Here is a 21113-nt window from a genome sequence, read left to right on the forward strand (position 1 = left end):
TAAAAATGAGATATTTGAACTTTGTAAGAATGATTTTGAATGAACAATCATAACAACAAACAGGGGGGAAAAATGAAACTTTAATTGAGAATGGCATTCAAGAACCACTCTCTTTTTCATGTTAATGGATCACTAACACGATCTAAAACATCATATTCAACTAAACATAGGCTACACTAGTCGATGATCACTTTCCTCTTCTTACTAATAGATCACTGAACGTGATAAAAATATAGATGGAAGCTATTATACACTCAATGAACACTGTTAATCACTCATAACTACTAATCATGCTATATTTTGTTTGATATATCAACTACGATTTCGAATGAATAACAAAGATAATAATGCCGCTTCACCATGAGTTTTTATTTCCACAATGCTGCTCTAGGTAGATGTCGCCCTACAAGCTGCCTGTCCCCAAATTCTAGTAGCTCTTTGAGCTCCTCATAGATAAGCAGGCAACCAATGCATCACCTTATTTATGGCTCAAACACTCTCTTACATCTTCCAGAAAACCATGGTCCTCAGAAATGGAGTCCAAGTAGGCCTAAAAAATGTCAAATGGTTTGTTGAGTTTTAAACTACAACAGTATTCTTCTGTCTTCTATTAAACTACATTAGGGTTTCATTTGTATTCATGCATGTCTAACCTGAACCTTTCTAGTCCATTCTACCAGTATTCTATCAAAAAAATCACATTTCATAATTTGACTTGAAGATTAAAAACAAATCAGGTATTCTGCAGCAGGAATAAAACTTCAAGTTGATCAAATAACCAGCTTGTTAGATAAACCATCCTTTTTATTTATTGCATTAGGGAAAAAAAATGGACAGATCTATATATTTTTGCATCTTAATTATCTGAAATTTTTATTATAAATAAAATGCTTCTTAGCAGTAGCAGAGTTTTAACCATGCTATCCACAAGATCTCAGCATTTTCAGTTCCAATTTATTTGCAGCTTCAATCATATGTTTTCAATCAGTATCTAATTTTTAACAAGTTAAACCTATCATTTTCTTTAAAATCTATAACTTACTTTTCCTAATTAGCAATTATATTTTATTTTTAACATATCATTATATTAAATTGAATGTTTTATTGAAACATTTGGTAATTATTTATTGAAATAATTGATAATTATTTTTTAATATATGACTGAATATTTTGTTAATATATTTAATTTTCTTTGTATTTTTTAATATTATTTTTCATCTTACTAATGAGTTTTTATTGTTTTAAATGAATAATGCAGATAAATATAAGTTTGGTTTTACTTTTATATAGGTACTCTCCCTTTCCTCTCAAATAAATCTTATTATTATATATATTACATATTGTTTGTGATGGGAAGAGTTAAGCTTCAGATCAAGAAAATAGAAAGCAATACAAACAGACAAGTTACCTATTCCAAGAGGCGAAATGGACTTACGAAGAAGGCCTATGAACTCTCTATTCTATGTGATATTGATATTGCACTTATTATGTTTTCGCCTTCTGGAAAACTCAGTCATTATTCTGGAAAGAAAAGGTAAGCTCTATTAGAACCACTGAATAACTTGTGTTTTTAATGTCTAAGTTGCTTCTATAGATAGTTTTATTTACTAAAGAGATTTATTTCATATGTTGTATATTTAAGGAACACTTCAAATATGGTGAATATACTTTGGATTATGTATAGTATTACATATGAAATAAATGCCTAGTATTAGGGGAATTCTCAATTAAAGTTCATTCTATTTTATTTTATACTACAATATTAAATTTTCATTTTCTTTTAAGATTGACAGAAGATGTTATAGTTCGTTATGTTGATCTACTAGAATATGAGAGAGGAAGGTATGGACTCTTTTGCAATATCTTAAAAAGATAAAAATGAAATTCATAATATTTACTTTTACATTTCAATTTATTTTTTTACATATAATATGCTCACTTCAATTCCAATATTCTTGTATCAAATTACTCATTTAATAAGATAGATCTTTTACAAAGAATAAATATAAAATTTCATTAATCTTAGTTATAAGTTGTCTATGAACAAGATTGCTCCATTATTGCACTTATATGAATGTTTGATTAGACAATTTGTATACAAATGTATTGCAATTCACAGTAATATTATACTCACTTTCTTTTAGCTTTTTCACCTACATACCTCTAATAAGATTAAGTTTTGAATAAAATTGTGTTCATGTTTAGTTTGGTTTTATAACTAATATTTTTGTCATATTTGTTCTCTATTTGGTATAAATTCTTTGAAATACGACAAATATACAGGCTTTAAAATCAAGAAGTAAGTCTCAATCTACAATGTTTAGTTTAATTTTTCTTCTTTCTAGTGTAATTTAGTTTTGTGAATAATTTATTAATGTAGAAAAAAAATCTTAGAATTAGACATAAATAAATGTTATTTTATGATATGTCTTAGCAGCTTTTAAATGAAATATTGAAGAAATTGAAGAGCGACAATGATCATGCCAATCATTTATCAAGGTCTTTTTTAAATTTATCTATTATTTTTGTACATGTAGTAAAACCCTTTTTACTAAGTAATATCTTACTAATGAGTATTTCTACATTCTATCCATGACTATGCATTATCATCAACAACTCAGGAAACATTCCAAATGTTGAGGTATGCTTGATTTCACCATGATAAAGAACAATGATTTCTATTTTTTTAAGTTATGATCCAATTTTTATGTATAATTATTATGATAAATTTATAGGAGATTCAAAGAGAAATTAATACATGGAAATTGCAACTACTGAATGCAGAATCAACACTAAGGTAGAGTCTCTTACTTAATCTGAAGTAATATTTTTTCCATTAAATTATACTACATTGTAATTTAGTAAATTGATCTTAAAAACATTTAAACATGTGCAATTACTGATATGAAAATTATCCATTAACGTTTTTCATTGATTTCACTGTTCATATCAATGCTACCTATACTTTTATTCAATTTCCAATAAAATTATCCCTCCCTTTCTATGAACTCCTTCGCTCTGTAACCCTTCCCTTCACTAAAATTACAAAAATAAAAATTGAAAATCATACTGTTACTTTCTGTATAAATCAAATGCCTAGGCAGTATTTGTGGGATCTTAAAGAACTATTTTTGATTTTGTAAAGAACATAAATATGAAAAAATTATATAAATATATTGAAGTTTCATATAATATTTCATTTTTTTGTTTTAAATTTGCAGGTGTTTGAAAGCAGATCCTAAAATGATAACTTCAGTACATGATGTTGAGTATTATGAGAGAGTTCTGGAAGAATCCTTAATTAAAGTTCAACTTAAAAGGGTAAAGAACTCCACTTCTATTTCATTAAATGTCTTTTTGTAAACATATCTTACAAATTTTAATATTAAAAAACCAGTATAACAATTAGTTTTGATAATTATATCATTTTCAAATTCTAAGAAAATTATAATTTTCTTCAAAACAATTTTGAAATATATTACAAAATTTTCTTGAACAATCTGGCATAGCCTCGTATGGCCAAGCTAACATCCATGGTCAATCAAATATGCAGGTATGTTCTATTTGTGAGAAATCAAAATTTTGTTTTTTTTAAATAATATTTTCCATATATCAGTGAAGATAAATTTTCATATAGAGATAACTTATTCAATGCCAAAACTTTTCTCTCCATTTTTTTCTCAAAATGTACATGGCCAATCAAAATATACAGATATGTTTCATTTGAGCAATGCCAAAAAAATTTCTTTTGTCATATCTAATGAATGGAATAGACTAGCTAAACTTTAAAAATGTTTCATACTAATGTGCATTAGAAATAGATACATTAAACGATGATAAACTATTTTGCTAACTATAAATTTTAATTTTAATTATATTGATATTTGCAGCCACAAAATAATTCAAGTGAGAGTCAAATGTTAAGCCAGATATCACAAAGAGACCAAAACTCTGTAGATCTTTCCAATACTGATGGCATCTTTAGCATTAGGTATGTCTTTAGAACTTGTATTATTCATGGCAGTGATAAATGTTTACAAATATTTTGACATTGAATAAGTGTTTGGCTTCTTGAAATGAAGGGACAGTGGGGGAGAATGCATGGCTACAACAATTTATCCATCCTTTCAACAAGGCAATGGAAGTATGCAACTTGGAAATCATGCAAGTGAATCCAATATATCACATTTGAGTTATTATAATCTCCCTGTTGAAGACAAAAATAGTGATGAGCATGTTGAGCATGATATGGTGGGCAGTGATTATGGCTCTACAATAATATTCCCATCACAATGGCAATCAACATATGGTGGACTTGATGACACCTTCATCAATGATGTAATGTATTGATATGCATGATTATAATGTTTTTGCTGACACTTTTGAAAACTATATTAGATTTATTTTTCCAGAAAGGATCTTAAAAATATTTCAAACAACTGTAATTAGTTTCAAACATATATTTTTCATTGCAATTTTTTGTTTCAATTATTAGTTCATGTGCCAATTTTTACATTTTGACATTTCAAACTATCAATGAAATTGCAATATTAAATTCTATTACACAAAGTTACAATAGTTAATACTTATTTCTTATAATTTAGAAAAGCAACTTTTTCTGATTTTTGATTCCTTGCAACAAACAAAAAAAAAAAATTGTTTGAAAAAATACCAATTTTTTAAACAACATTTGAAGCCTCTGAGTTTCCTATTCTTCTTGACATGCAGATTCACCAAAACAAACTAAATCCATATGTATATCCATTAATGATGCAGTTTGGTGGTCTATTTTTTATATTATTCTTTAAAGTTGTTTATGCTGTTATTTTTCTTTCATTGATTTCAGAGTAGGGCTAATTTGTTTACACCTAGAGAATCCAAAATGTTCATTTTAAATTTACTGTTCCATTGCAGTTAGGGTTTCTTAAAACTAAGATAGTGCAAATGTTAATTCTGATGTCTAAAACAAAGCACTCTCCCTAACATATGTAAAGGAAGTAATTCCATATTATTTTTTCTAATACTTCTTCTACTAATATTTGTAATGCTAGAATTTACCTACACTTCATCATTATATTGTCACTTTCATTTTCTATATATTTTTATTTCAATGGGTGTCTGTGGAATACTACAATACTATCCCACACATTGCATTTATCTGGTAGCATTTCAACTCTTCCTAAAATAATTAAGGAGGCTCCTTACAAGTCTACAAATAAATAGAATCAGATAGTGTTCAATGAACCCATGTTGAAAGTAGCTGTAAAGTTGAAGCAAAAGACTTGGGACCTTCAACTTCGCAAACAAGGAGAAACACTCTATTCTCAGATTTGCAAGACGTGCAACTCCAAGCCAAGCCTGTACTATCAAATTCAGGATTTGATGTCCTGATTTTCTTTCTCTTATGCATTCTATTTGTTCTTAGATTCCTTTCATGAACTATATAACTCAATGAAATTGGAAGAACTTAATTCTGCAATACATGATCATGAAAGCTACATAATGAAACATTCTTTCGTTCTTTCACTACTACTACAAAATATAAGGAGATGGATTCACACAATATTTTCAACCAATGATATCAACAATGGCATATTTTATTGAAAATTTAAGATTCATACCATGCAAGAATAATTACATATGGAGTGGAAATCTCATCACTCAACTCATACAATACATTGAAGGAACAAAGGTAAGAAATGGAGAACTCTCCAACAACAACACTTGATCAAAACAATCATCAACTCCTTTCGTCACAAGGTTCCAATAGGAAGTTCAAAGCCTCCCAAGCTACCCAACATGGACCCAAAAAACCTGCAAATAAGATTTGAACATACCATGGAGAGCTCACCTCCCAACCTAGGCTTCAAAGACACCACCCACTGAGATAGGATAACCAATGCCAAATGGGTCACAACCACAATCAAACCACAAATGCAAGAACATCACATGAACTCCAAATCCAAGGATTCACAATGGGTTTCACCTAAGAAACCATGACAAGGATTCACAAGGGTCATGGCTTCACAAGGCTCGTAGCAATCACATTTATTCCGCAGACATTCTCCTTATCACCCCCAAATGACATCAAGTCATTGACAAGAAAAGGCTCATACACCTTGCTTATTTTTCCTCTTATCCATGAGAAGAGAACCTACACTTTCATGGAGGTCACAACTAACCCTTTCGCCCCAAGGCCACTTCTTCCCTCCCAAGGGTGAGTAATGCCTTCACACCCATGAACAGTCCCTCAAATAAAATGCAAGAAAAACAAGATTGAAATTGGCATTTCCCAACCCTTGCAAGAAAAAAATAACAATACATGTAAAATGCAAGAAATACATGAACACTTGATCTTCAACATGCTATTCTATTATAAAAATGAAGAGCATCCTTGGAAAGAACCACCAACCTTACTCAAAATGTGATGGAATAGAAATTTGAGAAGAGCCCTATCCTTTTTTATCCAATATTCAAACCCTAGTGTCTCTAAATCTAGAGAGTTGGTGAACAACCACTAAGTTCTTCAAGGCCCTCTAAAAAGGCCTCCAAATCCCACCCACCTACTAGAAATCACTTCTTGATTTGACCCTAAGTTCTTGGGCATCATAAGTGTCTCCTACCATTAATGCAAATCTGGGAAAGTATGTGGATAAGGGTAAGGACATAAGAATTCTCCATTTTTGCAACTTTCGGAAAATGCGTCTTTTGGAGGGTCCCTAAAGTTGCTTGGGCCTTCTAGTGGTACTTAAATCCCACTAAATTAAGCTCCTATGATTACTATTTGGCTTCTAAAAGTGAATTAAATTTTCTAATTCAAATTCTTCTTTTGTGGGACTTCACATGATACCTCTAAACAAATGTGATTAACTTAAGCTCCTAATTAAGTTTAGTTTTAGTGTAAGGGTCTCATTGCAAAACCCTGATTGACATGTCATTCACACATATACATGGCATGTTTCAATTGACACCAAAAAATTATATTACACCTTACAATTGACATGTGACTAATTACATAATGAATTAACCTAATACATACATTAAAATTATGATTACAAATTAAATTATGTAACAATGAGGTTTAAATCTCGTCAATGGGTTCAACCTTGGTTTCACAATTTGTACATAGGTTTAGTTTTTGGTTCTCCGATCAATACCATGGTTTATTACCTATTAATTCCCTACACACTCAATTTGAATATTAGTAGTTTGAGAAAATCACACACACATACACACACACACACACACACACACACACACACACACACACACACACACACACACACACAAAACTTGCATAATCAAATTTAAATCAAATCATTCCTAAATTTCATTTCAATAACTTTACCATTTTCTACACATTTATTAGATATAATAGATTTGCATAATCAAAACACTATGACATCTTCATCAATTCAATTTAAATTACCAAAATAAACCATCATAATGCATGCAAGTATATAAAATATCATCAAGCATCATAAGTAGAATATGTTGAAGTAATCATCATATGACATCTATAATATAGATCAATGTCTAGCTAGTTGAACAATGTCTCAAAATCTTGAGCCAAAATGTATCAAAAATAATTGTGTCAACTGAGCTATGATGGGTTGAGGTAAGGCCTCATAGGATTAAAATGGATTTCCTTGAAGATCAAGTTCTTAATGATCACAAGAAGATCTAATGGTTACTTTTAAACTGGAATGGTCACTTATTTTTTCTTCCAATGTAACAAATTTCAAATTTCCTCCTTGTAAAAGTGACTTATGTCACTTATTGTAATTAAAGTCAACTTTAGGTCTTAATCATTGTAAAAGTTAGGTAAATCCTAACTTATTTTCAAAAGGGAGGTTATTCCAAGTTATTCCAAGTAGGCACTTAGGTAGTTATTCCATGAAGATGTCTCAAATAACTCCTAGCTAGTTAGTCTAAGTGATTGCTTGAGTAGTCTTCCTAGGTACTTACTCTGAGTAGTTATCCTAAGTAGGTATGATAAGTGGTTACAAGTTGGTTATCAAGAAAATCTTATAAAAGAAAAGGATTTGGTAATGAAAAGGGGGGAAGAGCTTTTGCAAAGGAAGAACTTTGCAGAAATATTTAGAGAAACTTTCAATAAAAAATGATTTCATATTATGTAAAGGTTTTTGGGTTGATACTTTCTTGAAAATAATAAAGAACGCATTTATTCATGTGTACAAATGTCTCTCTAATTTATGCTTGCTAATTTATCATATGATAAATTAGTAGCTCCTTTATGCATTTGTATGGATTATGTACAATCCATGCAAAGAAAAATGTTCATCTCTTGGTATCTTGATGTGAATGCACTAGTATAGTTTATCTTTTCATATGTTAGGGTCTACTACTATCCACTCTTTTTCATTGTTGCATTTTATGCTCAAAACCCCTTTACAAATTGTTGTCTTTTAGGAATCTCATTTGGTGTTTGTATGTATATTCTTTGAGTTTTTGTTGTTCATCTTATTTAGATTCATGTTCTATCCCTTTATACTTTCAAGTGAAAAGTACACCAAAATAAAAATAAACCCATCATATGAGGGAGATGCCCCTCTCAAATGCAGAGGAAGATTGCAATTTGATAGTGAATAGCTGCAATCTCTCCAACTATTGGCATAATTTTTACTGTTCATAGAGCAAATAGGGTCAATTTTGAAGATAAACTCATAACCAAAACAAACCAAAAAGATCTCCTTTGCCTAGACCTTTTGAGCTCTAATACCAGATGATGTAGCCAAAATTCTTCAAATAATTAACTAAAATATAAGAGAGAAAGAATACAAAAATAAATTTCAGAATTACCTCTAGTGAAAAGGAAGAATCGTAGCCTACTTAGTCACAACCCTAATCAACCCCATAAATCCATCGAGACATCTTAGCAGGAGAACGCTATCATTGACTGTCCTCGTACCCCTCAACTTTTTCATTATGTTATTCCTTGTGTCAATTCAAAAGCAATTTGTGCTTCTCTTGATGAATTGTAAGCTACATTCAACAAACATATAGAGGCCCCTCCTCCAAAGAGGGACCTCTCCCAAATCGTTTCCCTACTTGGTCCTAATGAGACATATATATATATATCACAGTAATTAGTAATTACTGTGATAATTATAAATTTATATAATATAAATAGAAATCGTATTGATTAAGTGGGCTTTGTTTTTTATTTGTTTTTTTAAAATTAAAAAATTAAAAAATTAAATTTTAATAACTTGGTAGGACGTGGGCCACTACCACCACCTCCCCTCCCCTTTCTCTCCCTGCAATGGTTGTTGTAAGGACTGCATGCACCAATCTTGTTGTGGTAGTAGCATGTACTAGTAACGCAATACCCTATTGTTGTGACAACATTGCCATTAAGGTCAGCAAGTGATAAACATTCTTTTTTTAAAATAAAAAATTTATGTGTTTTATATTTATTAAATTTAATAATTTAATAAATGTTTTAATATTTTTAAAATGGTTATTAATTAATTTAATTAATATAGTTTTAATTATTATTTATTAAATTTTAAATATTTTTTATTATTTTATTATTAGATTAATAATTATTTATTAATAATTTAAAATAAAATAAAAAAATTTATCGATAAATGAACGAAGCCTTTGATTAACTTTAAATAAAATGATATAGCTTAGGTTTCTCTATTCAAACAAGCACTAGTAGGAAAGAATGGAGAAGAAAACCTCTAGTCTCAGCTGAGACCTTAGTCCTTTATTATTACACTATAAAAGGGGCATACCCCAATTTCACAGATGAGTATTTATTACAAAGAAAGTTGATAGTAATCCTTATCTGAATATGAGTGCTCTAGAGTGATCTAAATCAACCACATGTAATTTTCTCCAAATGAACCAACAGACTAGACCTTAAGATGCTTAGTAGGCATCCCTTCTTTGTTGTTTTGTTAGTAGCTCACAAATCTATTAAATAGAAATCCACTTAACAAGAATTCATTAGTAGTGTTAGTAAGTGATACAAATGAATAACTTGATAAGCAATTTACAGTCTTTGTCAGTCTTTCTCAAAAAAATTGAGTTATATTACCAGCCCTACTTGTTCCTACTTATTCTTAGAAAACAAATATTGAAGCCAAATCTATCTTGAAAAAATCATTGAATAATACCACATGCTTAGAAAAATGTAATTATCCTGGACATCATTAAATATTAATCAATTATTTAACTAAATTTCTTATCTTATGAAAGGATTAAATTTGGAGACTAGCTTATTAGATTATTTGAGGTCTATTTAATTTAATTAACTTGATTAGCTTCATGAACTAGTAGTTTCATAATGAACACCATCATACTACATAAGTTACAAATCAATTTATAATAATATAAAGTATCAGATCTTGAGAGCTTGGGCTATCTCGGAGGCACTGAAACTCATGATATCAGTTGCCTGAAAAAAAGTTAAGTTGAACAAAACCAATAGATTAAGAAGTAACAAAACTAAACAATACTAGGATAAACCCTAATAGGTCGAATATCCAAGCTGCATCATGAAATCCTAATTTATGCAAAGGGTAATCTGATAGTGAAGCACCTAGATGAGGGGATTTGATCAAAACATGACTACTACTACCTACTACTTTGTAACAGGCCTGATTACTTACACTTAGGAAGCCAAAAAATCTCCCATTCTCAAGTAATTACTACTGGGTAAGATGAAGTGACAATAGTGTAATAGGAATGAAAGCTAGCCATTAAACATCTAATATGAAAAGAGAACTAAAAGGACAAGGTGTTCGAATTACAAGTCTACCTTTAAAGTATTAAAAGATGATGGAAATAGGAACATAGTCAAAAATAGACCCAGCTAGTAGATTCCTCGATGGGTCAAAATTTCAACTACCACATCTTCTTCATTAGAGTAATGCCTTATTCATCTTCAGATAAAGCTATGATCGCATAAGATGTTCCCATCCTAATGTAGATGTCTCTTGAGAAGATTGAGAGTAACTAGAACTGGCATGAAATAAGAAAAGGAAGGAGAGGAAGCTCAAGGGGAATAAAATGACTATTGATCTCTGATAATTAGGAAAATTTTCCCATTAGCCCCCTCGTTAGCCAATTGATCAACCTTCTTATTACCTTCCCGATATATGTGAAATATCTGGGGATCTACAAACTTATCAAGAACATTAAGGACCTCCTCTAAATTTGAATTTAGAACCCAATTGGGTATAGCTCTATTCCTTATAGAGTTTAGGATGATCTGGGAATCACCTTCAATGATAATTTTAGAGAGTCCTAGTTTTAGACAGAGTTGGAGCCCATCTTGCAATGCTTCCAACTCAGTAAGGTTATTAGTGGTTGGGACAATGGATTTAGCCCTTCTAGCTATCCAAAATCCTAAATCATTGGTTATAATACAACATGTACCTGCTATGCCTAGGTTGCCTTTGGATGTGCCATCAAAATTTAACTTATACCATCCCATGAGAGGGGGTTTCCATCTACAATATTCCCTTGCCTGTTTATTCTTCTTTTTATAAATGAGCGGAGGGTTGATGAGGTTAGTCCAATTTTTCTTGATCAATCCATCATAGTTAGAGAAAGATCCTTCTTCCAATTGGTACTTCTTGAGATGACAATTAAATGTCTCTACTATGCTTGCCTCAATCTTTTTCACAATCTCATCTGATTGTTTTTCCTGATCCCTAAATAATCTTCTATTTCTTTCTTTCTATACCTCCTAGATGAGGATAGAAGGGAAAGCATTCAAAATGTTGGCAGTCCAACTAGTGAGAAGATTAACTAATGAATTTGGCATGGGGGTGTGCCAACCCAACATGTGCCTGAGCTAGTCCCAACAGTGTTGGGTGTAAGGGTAGCTGAATAAAATGTGGTTTGTATCTTTGCTATTTTATCTACATAAAACACATTTAGAGGGTCCTTCAAAACCCAACTTGTAGAATCTATTAGTCGTGAGGATCTTGTTTTGATATGCCAACCATAGAAATAACCCAGCCTTTGGTAGGCAGGATGGCTCAAAACATAGTTTGAGTGGGATATTCACCTCGTCCTTGCTTTTGGAATTAGTAAGGGTTTTATAACCATCCTTAACCCTATATTTTCCATCATTTGAAGCTACCCAAACAAGATTTTCATTCCTCTCCAGTTGTTTGACTTTTCTACTTTTGATTATCTTTTCATATATTTCATTTTTTGAAGGTATTAAATCTATATTGTCCAGAGCTTTCCACACGCAACTAATCATACCATTTTGAGAAATCTTTATTTTTTAATTACTAACCTTGCAACCCCATAAATTGACTAATTTCTCTTTGATTACTACTGGAAACTCCAAGTTGTCTATAGTGGGATGTATGTCCCATGAGTCCTCTCAAAATAAGGTATCATCCCCCTTGCCAATATCCCAAGTGAGATATTTTTTGATGAGGGCTCAGTAGTTTATCATAAAATTCCAACTTTTAGATCCTTTAGGGAGGGTCTTCATCCTAAAAATAGAGAAGGGGTCTGCTTCATTAAGGTACTTATTATACATAATTTTAGCCCACTTGTTGTTTCTTTCAACAAAGAGGTGCCATATTAGTTTGGCCCCCAATGCTTCATTTTTCCAAATTAAGTTTTTGATGCCTATCCCTCTTGCATCCTTTGGATAACAAATATTTTCCATCTAATGAGTGCAAGCTTTTTGGAATCCTTGTCATTCCATAGGAAACTTCTAAGTAAAGTTTTGAACTTCTTATTAGTATTCCTGGGTAGAGGGAGGCGAGAAAGGGGGTAGATAGGGATGGCAAATAGAATAGATTTTATCTTAGTTATTTTTCCTACTTTCAAAAGAAATTTATCTTTCCAGCCCCCTATCCTTGTCTCTAGTCTACCCAAAATATTTTTCCACTCCTTGGTGGATTTACTTGCTTTTTCTAATTCAATACCCAAGTATTTGCATGAGAATTCACCCTTCTTATACCCCATGATATGATAGATCTACTTTTCTATTTTTGGCTTAGTGTTAATGAAGAAGATTTCAGATTTTGCTGCATTTATTTTTTTGCTTGAAGCTACAATGTAAAGTTGAATGCTAGATCTAATATTTAATGCATCTCTCATAGAATTGCCACTAGGCTGAATGGTTTCATCTGCAAATTGTTGATGTGTAATATTGGGAATATTTTATGTCACCATAATACCCTTGATATCCCCTCTACTATACGTAGCAGAGAGTGCTCTCCCAAATGCTTCCTCATAATGATATATAGAAATGGAGAGAGGGGATCTCCCTGTCTAATATGTGTAGAAGTTTTGAAGAAGCCCTTTGGGGTACCCTTCACAAACCTTGAGATCTTAGTGTTTGAGATGCATTGATATATAAGGTTGATCCATTGGTGAGTGATGGCATAGAACAATAGATGATTTTGAGCCCCTTTTTATGAACATTTGTCTATATCTTGTTAAAACTTATCATCTTTTAAGCCTAGTATTTTGAACCTTTCAATGTATAAAGTATGAACTTATGGAATGAAAATGATAGTTGATATTATGTTTAAAAATGGGGTTCATTATGTTAAATCTTTCTTCATGTATGTTTAACATGGGCAGGTCTTCCTACAGTTGAAAATATTGTGGAACCGTTAGTTGAATGGTTAATGTTTTTCTTATAAATTAATAAATATGAATAGATGTTGTCAAAAGTTTTGCGTGTATCATTGATGATCAAAGGAATTTAAGCCAAGCAATAATCAATTGGATGACCACAAAAGACTCACGTTGAGGAAGTGTTGGTGTTAATGGACTTGGCGAAAAAAATTAGAAGGGACCTATTTTCATGGATGACAAGTGGGACCTGACAAAGCAGTTGAGAAGAAAAGTAAGCATTGAAGCGGTCAGTTAAGCATGTGTGGAACTATTACAAATACCTGGATTCCTGGAGGATGGTTTAAGTCAAAGGAACAAATCTAGCATCCTTTGTGCTCTATATTTGTGGGAATTCATGGAATAGTTAATGTTTTTATGTTTGCATGTTGTAACGAACTATCCTTCAAGAGAAAATTGTAAATTTAGGACTTTGTTATTCCTTCCTTTTAAATAAGACCTTGTCTGTATTCGAAAGGTGGAGAGGAAAATAATAGAAGGATAGTAGAATTGTTGGTTATCTATTTTTTTTATGTAACACTGCATATTTGAGTGAATATATGGTTTTGCTAAGTTCTTGCACTTTTATCTAAGCTTATCTTTCCTTCATTCTTCCATGGGGGCCCACGTAGAAGGTTGAGTTTACTTTAGTCATTGGGAGTTGTTTAGTTTTCTAAGCTAAGTGTAGAACTATTGTTCATACAGCCACTAGAAATAGAACCAGTTATTGTTCTTGCAGCAATAGGTGCATAGGTGAATGGCTAAGTAGTTAAAATCTCCTTCTAAGCATTTGATAATTGTCTTTTCTATTGGTAAAATAGATTTCCTTAATAGCACATGCATTCAAAGTAGTAGTGGCTTTTAGTGGAAATTAGAGCATACACTTTGCAGACATCATCCCCAGTTCATGCTCTTGGATTGATATTTAATGGAGATCAACACAGTACTTTGGTAGTAAAGGATGTCCAATCTTGTAGCTGAAAAGGTGTTATATTGGATAGACATTTTTGGCTCCATTGTCGAGGATGGTGTCAATCTAGTATTCACTATAGAGTCACCTAGTTAGTTTAATTTTTAGTATTTTGCATGCATAGGAGAAGAGACCATCTTAGAAGATTTCTTCTCAACTTCAATTAGGAAGATCCTTTTCCTGAAGAAAAAGAAGAAGAAGAATTGTTTGAGAACATGTTTGCAAAAATATTGAATCAAGGACACTCACCAACCACATCTGAAGAATCCCTCCATTTAAATAATCTTTTTTCTAAGCTTGAATATCAAGATAAGCCACTAGCTCTGATCATTTATCAACCCCCACTAGGACATCCACAAATGACAACTACTCAACCTACCTTTCCATTTCCAATCCCTCCTTAGTAAGGTAACCAAAATCTAAAGAATATACCCTCTGATGCCCTACCAAAATTTTATGGTCTTATTACCAAAGATCCAGAGACCTTTCTCTTAGAGTTTGACATTCTTTGTTGAAGCTATGATTATACCATAGATGCCCACAAACTAAAGTTGTTCCCATCAACTCTCAAGGAGGCTGCTTTGAGATGGTTTATGAGTCTAGGTGCCAATGTTGTGACAGACTAGCAACAAATGAGCAATATATTCCTTGATAAATATAAGGAATATTGTGGAGGTCATGATTTAAAAGGAGATGACATTTTCAAAATGTCACAAAGGGAGGATGAGGCTTTGGAAGACTATGTTTCTTGGTTCATGTTTAAATTGCAGCATAATACGCAGCATCAGTTAAATGAGGAATCTCAGAAGCATATCTTTTTTAAAGGAGTTCATGATAGGAGTATGGAAGCCTTAGACTTGATGGTTGGAGGTGACATTATGCAGAAGACGTGGGCTGAAATCCAGAATATTTTCTTAAATTATTCCAGAGCAACAATAAAAAAAGGGATGAGGTGTAAGAGACTTACTCCAAAAAAATCTTGGTGCAAGAGTATCCAAAACAAAATTGTCAAACCTCCTATCAGATTTCAAGCAAGACATCATTAATGATGTTTCTACACAATTGGACACCATGCAAGCAAGAAGAAAGAAGGAGGATGTTGATCTTATGCTAGCAGAATATTGTGCTCACTATAGAGAGAAGAAGCACAATTGCCGATGCAAACCTGTCGCTAGCATGGACTCATAGCATGTGCCTAATGAGTTCAAGGTAATTGATGAAGATGGAGAAATCATCTACATTGCTCAACAAAGGTTGCGAGCTCCAAAATTAGGTACTCCTCAAGACCCACTCCATAATTATAGTGGTAATAGTCAATGGCAATAGTAACGGGGTAGTCATAATAATTGGCAGTAGCCTAACCAAGGGTGGCAATAGCCTAACCAAGGTTGGAAGCAGCCTAACCAAGGTTGGTAGTAGCCTAACCAAGGGTGGAAGTAGCCTAACCAAGGGTGGCAACAACCTCAGGAAGGTTGGAACCAACCTCCTCTTGGTTCTCAGAACATGCAACAATAGCATCAGTGAGCCTTGCCACAGCCTCCCCAACAACAAGCTTTAATGCCTGCTACAACCAATAGAGCCCCTCCTAAACAACCAAAAATGCCTGCACAACCTGCACCTAACCCGAATAACGTAAAACCCTTAGCCTAGCAATAAATTTATTCCATCACCTTGAATGATATTCATCTACATCTGGAACAACGCTTGCATCACCTTAGCAGACCATTATAATAGAAGTAGATGATACAAATGTTGTGTCAATCCAAGAACCTACCAACACTATCTCTCCTATAGTAGGTTGGCAGAACAAGTATTGCCAAATGAGAATCAAGTTACATCAGATTTGCTTGATCAACTCAAGCAAACGATGGTGAAAATCTCATTGCTTGATGCAATAAAACATGTTCCCATATATTAAAAAGCTATCAAGGAAGCCTATGTTAAAACTCTAGGAAGGAAAAAGAAATACACAAAGACCATCCATGTCCTTGGCTAGCTTTCTAATCTTATGCTTGATAACCCATGGATACCCAAGTATGTAGATCTTGGAAGTCCAATAGTAACCCTTGCTATTCAAGGAATACAAGTGTAGAATGTCCTGATAGATTTAGAAGCATCCATTAATGTAATGACCAAGGAACTAATGTGCAAGCTAAACATTATTGGTCTCAGAAAAACTCTAACAAATTAGCAAATAGTTTTACTATTTTTCCTGATGGTATGTTGGAGGATGTCATTGTTACATTACATTCATGGGATTAGCTTGTTGATTTTGTAGTTCTTTCTCCAAAAATAAGTGCTGGAGGATATCCTATCATCCTAGGATGACCATGGTTAGCAAAAACCGATGCCTATATTGCATATCGATTAGGAAAGATGACCATTTCAGATGGTATGAATACTAAAAACTTAACCCTGCATTCTCCTGCTTAGCCTCTACTCCAAGATGGACAAGTTGTGTGGCCAAACATGGGAGATCCTAAAATGGACTTGGATTCTATTAAACAACTCATGATGATCTCAAGAGAGTCATTTCCTCTATCATCCTGAATGAGCATGGAACATAACCTAACACATCTTCTAATCATGAGTGTGTTTTAGAAAGCATCTTGCCTTTGTCGTTTCACTCTCATTATTCTAAGTCTACACAATTACTACAATTACTCCTTCCACATGAAATAGATTCATCACCAATTGCTATAACTAGATTCAGATAGCACCTGAGGATCAGGACAAGACTACATTCACATGCCTATGGGGAAGATTTTCTTATTCTATCCTACCATTTGGTTTCTTCAATGCACCTACAACCTCCCAAAGAGTTGTTATTATTATTTTCTTTGATATATCTGCAAACTATTTAGAGGTATAAATGGATGACTTCACTACATATGGGAAGACCTTTGAGGAAGCCAAAGAAAATTTGGATTAGGTCCTACAAAGATGTAAAGACTATAACTTGTCTTAAATAGTGAAAACTGTTTCATAATGATGCAAGAAGGAGTGTTGCTAGGGCACTTTATTTCTCCCAAAGGGATTGAAGTGGATCGAACAAAGATAGAAGTTATCCATACATTGTCTATACCAACCAAACTAAAGGGAGTCAGGAGTTTTCTATGGCATTCAGGGTATTATCGGCACTTTATTAAAGGCTTCAATTAAATTGTAGCCCCTCTATACAAGTTGCTCCAAAAAGATGTCGAGTTTTTATGGGACTTTGATTGTACAAAGGCTTTCTTGCAACATAAAGAATTCCTTTCGATGGCACCAGTCCTCCAAGGACTAAATTGGGAGTTACCTTTCCACATACATATTGATGCCTCAAATCATGCCATTGGAGCAATGCTTGGTCAAAAGCTGGATTCAATATAACATGCATTATATTACATTAGTAAAAACCTTCAGGGAGCCGAATATAACTATACTATAATAGAGAAAGAGCTACGTGTTGTAATTTATGCTCTAAATAAGTTTAGACATTATATTACAAGATATCAAATATTTGTACACACAGACCACTCTACTATCAAATATATGATGAATAAACTAGCAATCTCTGGATGATTGGCTCGATGGTTGTTATTGATGCAAGAATTTGACATAACCATTATTGACAAACTAGGTAAGGAAAATGTTGTAGCTGATGTCTTGTCTCACCTTCAGACACCTGATGATCCTACATTCATAGACGCTAGTTTTCCTAATGAGCATCTCTTCCTTCTATCAGCACAAAATCCTTGGTATGTTTACATTACCAACTATCTAACCACTAGAAGAACACCCCCATACTTCTCTGCAAAGGAAAAATGGTTGTTGGTAGAAAAGAGGTTTAACTTCTCATGGATTGCAAGGTTCATGTTTTATACTAGGCTAGATCAGGTGACATGTTGGCATCTCAGAGAAGATGAAACTTATGATGTTCTTCGCGCTTGTCATGATGAGCCTTGTGGTGGTCACTTTGCTAACAAAAGGACCACATTAAAGATTCTGAATACAGGTTATTATTGGCCCACACTTCACAAAGATGTGTTTCAATATACAAAAATATGAGACAAATGCAGAAGAATGGGTCAACCAACGAAGACAGATGAAATTCCCCTATAGCCACAAATAGTAGTAGCACCATTTGATAAATGGGGAATTGACTTTGTTTGTCCTATTGAACCACCATCAGAAGGAAAGAGTTACATCTTGGTATGGACTAATTATGTTACTAAATGGGCAGAAGAAAAGCCTATGAAGCACCCTCATGATAACAATGTTGCAAGGTTCTTGTACGAGTGTATCTTTACTAGATATGGTGTTCCAAGAGAATTGTAGTCAGATCAAGGGCCTCATTTTTCATCCAATCTAGTAGCTGCACTTATGGAGGAGTACCAAATCTAACATGGTAAATCTTCCCCATACCATCCACAAGCCAATAGACAAGTTGAAGTGACAAACAGGGAGTTGGAAAATATACTCACTAAAATAGTGTCCTTACATAAGAAGGATTGGGTAGCTCAACTTCCTGAAGCTTTATGGGCATATCGAACAGCATGGAAATCCACTACTAGGTTTACCCCTTTTGAGCTCCTCTATGGAAAAACAGTTATCATGCCCATCGAGTTTGAACACAAGACTCTGTGGACAACCTTAGAACTTGATATCACTCTTCCTATAGCACAACAGGACATCATATTGCATCTTAATGAGTTAGATGAATGGCGCAACTCAGCTCTTCATAGCACAAAATTGATACAAAGATAGAGGAAAAAATGGCATGATAAATTTATTAAAGATAGAGAATTCTCAGTTGGTGATTGGGTGCTCCTATATGATTCATGCTATTAGCACCATCAAGAAAAAATTTAGGCTAGATGGCTTAGACCATATGAAATTGTTGCAATTTTTAATAATGGAGTAGTTCAACTATCTGCAATTGATCTAATCAAATTCAAACTCTTGGTTAATGGACATTGTTTTAAACTATATCATAAACCAGCCACCAAGGAGGAATTTCTTCAATAGTTCCAATAAGCAAAAACATTTCTTCCTGTAGTCTTTATGTATGAGTCTTCCACTCAGACGCCTGCAACTCCTTGAATTCATTTGAAGGTCTTCATAATAAAAATGTCACATTTATGTGGAATTCATTTCTTTTCCATTTCATTCCATCTCATCTTCTTGTCTTCCCATTATCACTCCATTCCTTCATCATTCTATGGTACAATATTCTTCCAACCATGCTTCCCATCGCACTCCAGGTTAATGACACTTAACTTCTCTCCATTCATTCATTTTATTATTTATTTAGAAAGGCATAATTATTTTGATTTTTGGAACTTGCAATCTTTAAGGGCTAGTGGGACCCAGTCCATGATAGGTTGGGCGGGGGGGGAATCGAAGTGATAAATAAAAATCATAAATGAAAATCAAGAGACCTAAAATGATAAATGAAAATCTAAGAAAATCTTATGTTGGCACAAAGAATGTAAGGGGTAAGATGATCTCAGGGATGAGCTGGCCTCACTTTGTACTTCCTTGGTATATGTGAAGTAATTAAGCAAGTGCAGTCATTATTTTATGATTTCATTAGCGCATAACTTCTTATTAACACCCCCATTATGTTAATGCCATCATGTAGTACTAAAGAAAAGTGTGTTTTAAAAACTATTGTTTCATTTTCAAACGCCATTGTAACCATTGTCAAAACCTTGTAGCAATCTTCGCCCCACTTTTCAGTCATTTTCAATCCCTTTCAATTTATTTTAAAATGGGTGGAGAGCCTCAACGACATGAACTAGTAGATCATAGAGTTTTGTTGGTGGATCCCACAACATGCAATTTATTTCAACAATGAGACTTGTTGGTGTATTGTCTCAGTTTGAAGCAATTCAACCAGGAAATTGTGCTTAGGTTTCACAACACATTAAGGGATGGGTATGCTACTATGAAAGGAATTCATATGGAATTCACAGAAGAAGTGGTTGTAGAAGTCACTGGGTTACCCACAAGTGGGGAGCGATGGATAGAAGACATGGATGTGTGGGCAACAAAAGAGAAATTCTCAATGCATGGAGATCCTCGACTGGAGGAAAATAAAAAGTAAGGTACTTTGTAGTTATCTCTTCCTCTATAATTTATCTACCCTGTTGAATTTATTATAAGATATTTTACTTGTGAAGGAAGATACTCTTATCTGCATGTTGTGCATTTTAAAATTTTAAGTGGGTTACGACATGGTGATCACCCTGTGAATCTTCCAAGCTTTCTCTATAATATTATTAAAAGACAAGCTTCTGATATCCAGCAATGGAAAGTCTAGTCAGTGTCCCACTGTTGTTTAATTAGGGCCATAGTTGAAAGGGAATCAACTAGGCGGCATTTAGGAACATGGGAGGATTTCATTAAATAAAAATAGGTGGGACCTCAAAGTAGTGGACCTAAAGGGCAAGGAATGGGGACACGAGAGAAGACTGTTGTAGGAATTAGGAAAGTAGTGTATAAAACAACTCCAGAAGCTTTGGCTTCT

The 21113-nt window shown here is 33.2% G+C and overlaps 1 pseudogene; it reads left to right on the forward strand.

Moving 5' to 3' along the window:
• The first annotated feature begins 1349 nt into the window (after positions 1-1349).
• Positions 1350-20690, forward strand: LOC149570089 (uncharacterized; annotated as a pseudogene).
• Positions 20691-21113: the final 423 nt, after the last annotated feature.

This window comes from Cupressus sempervirens, chromosome 3 (genome assembly GCF_028749045.1).
Source record: "Cupressus sempervirens isolate cs-2001-9-10 chromosome 3, ASM2874904v1, whole genome shotgun sequence".
Classification (NCBI taxonomy): Eukaryota; Viridiplantae; Streptophyta; class Pinopsida; order Cupressales; family Cupressaceae; genus Cupressus; species Cupressus sempervirens.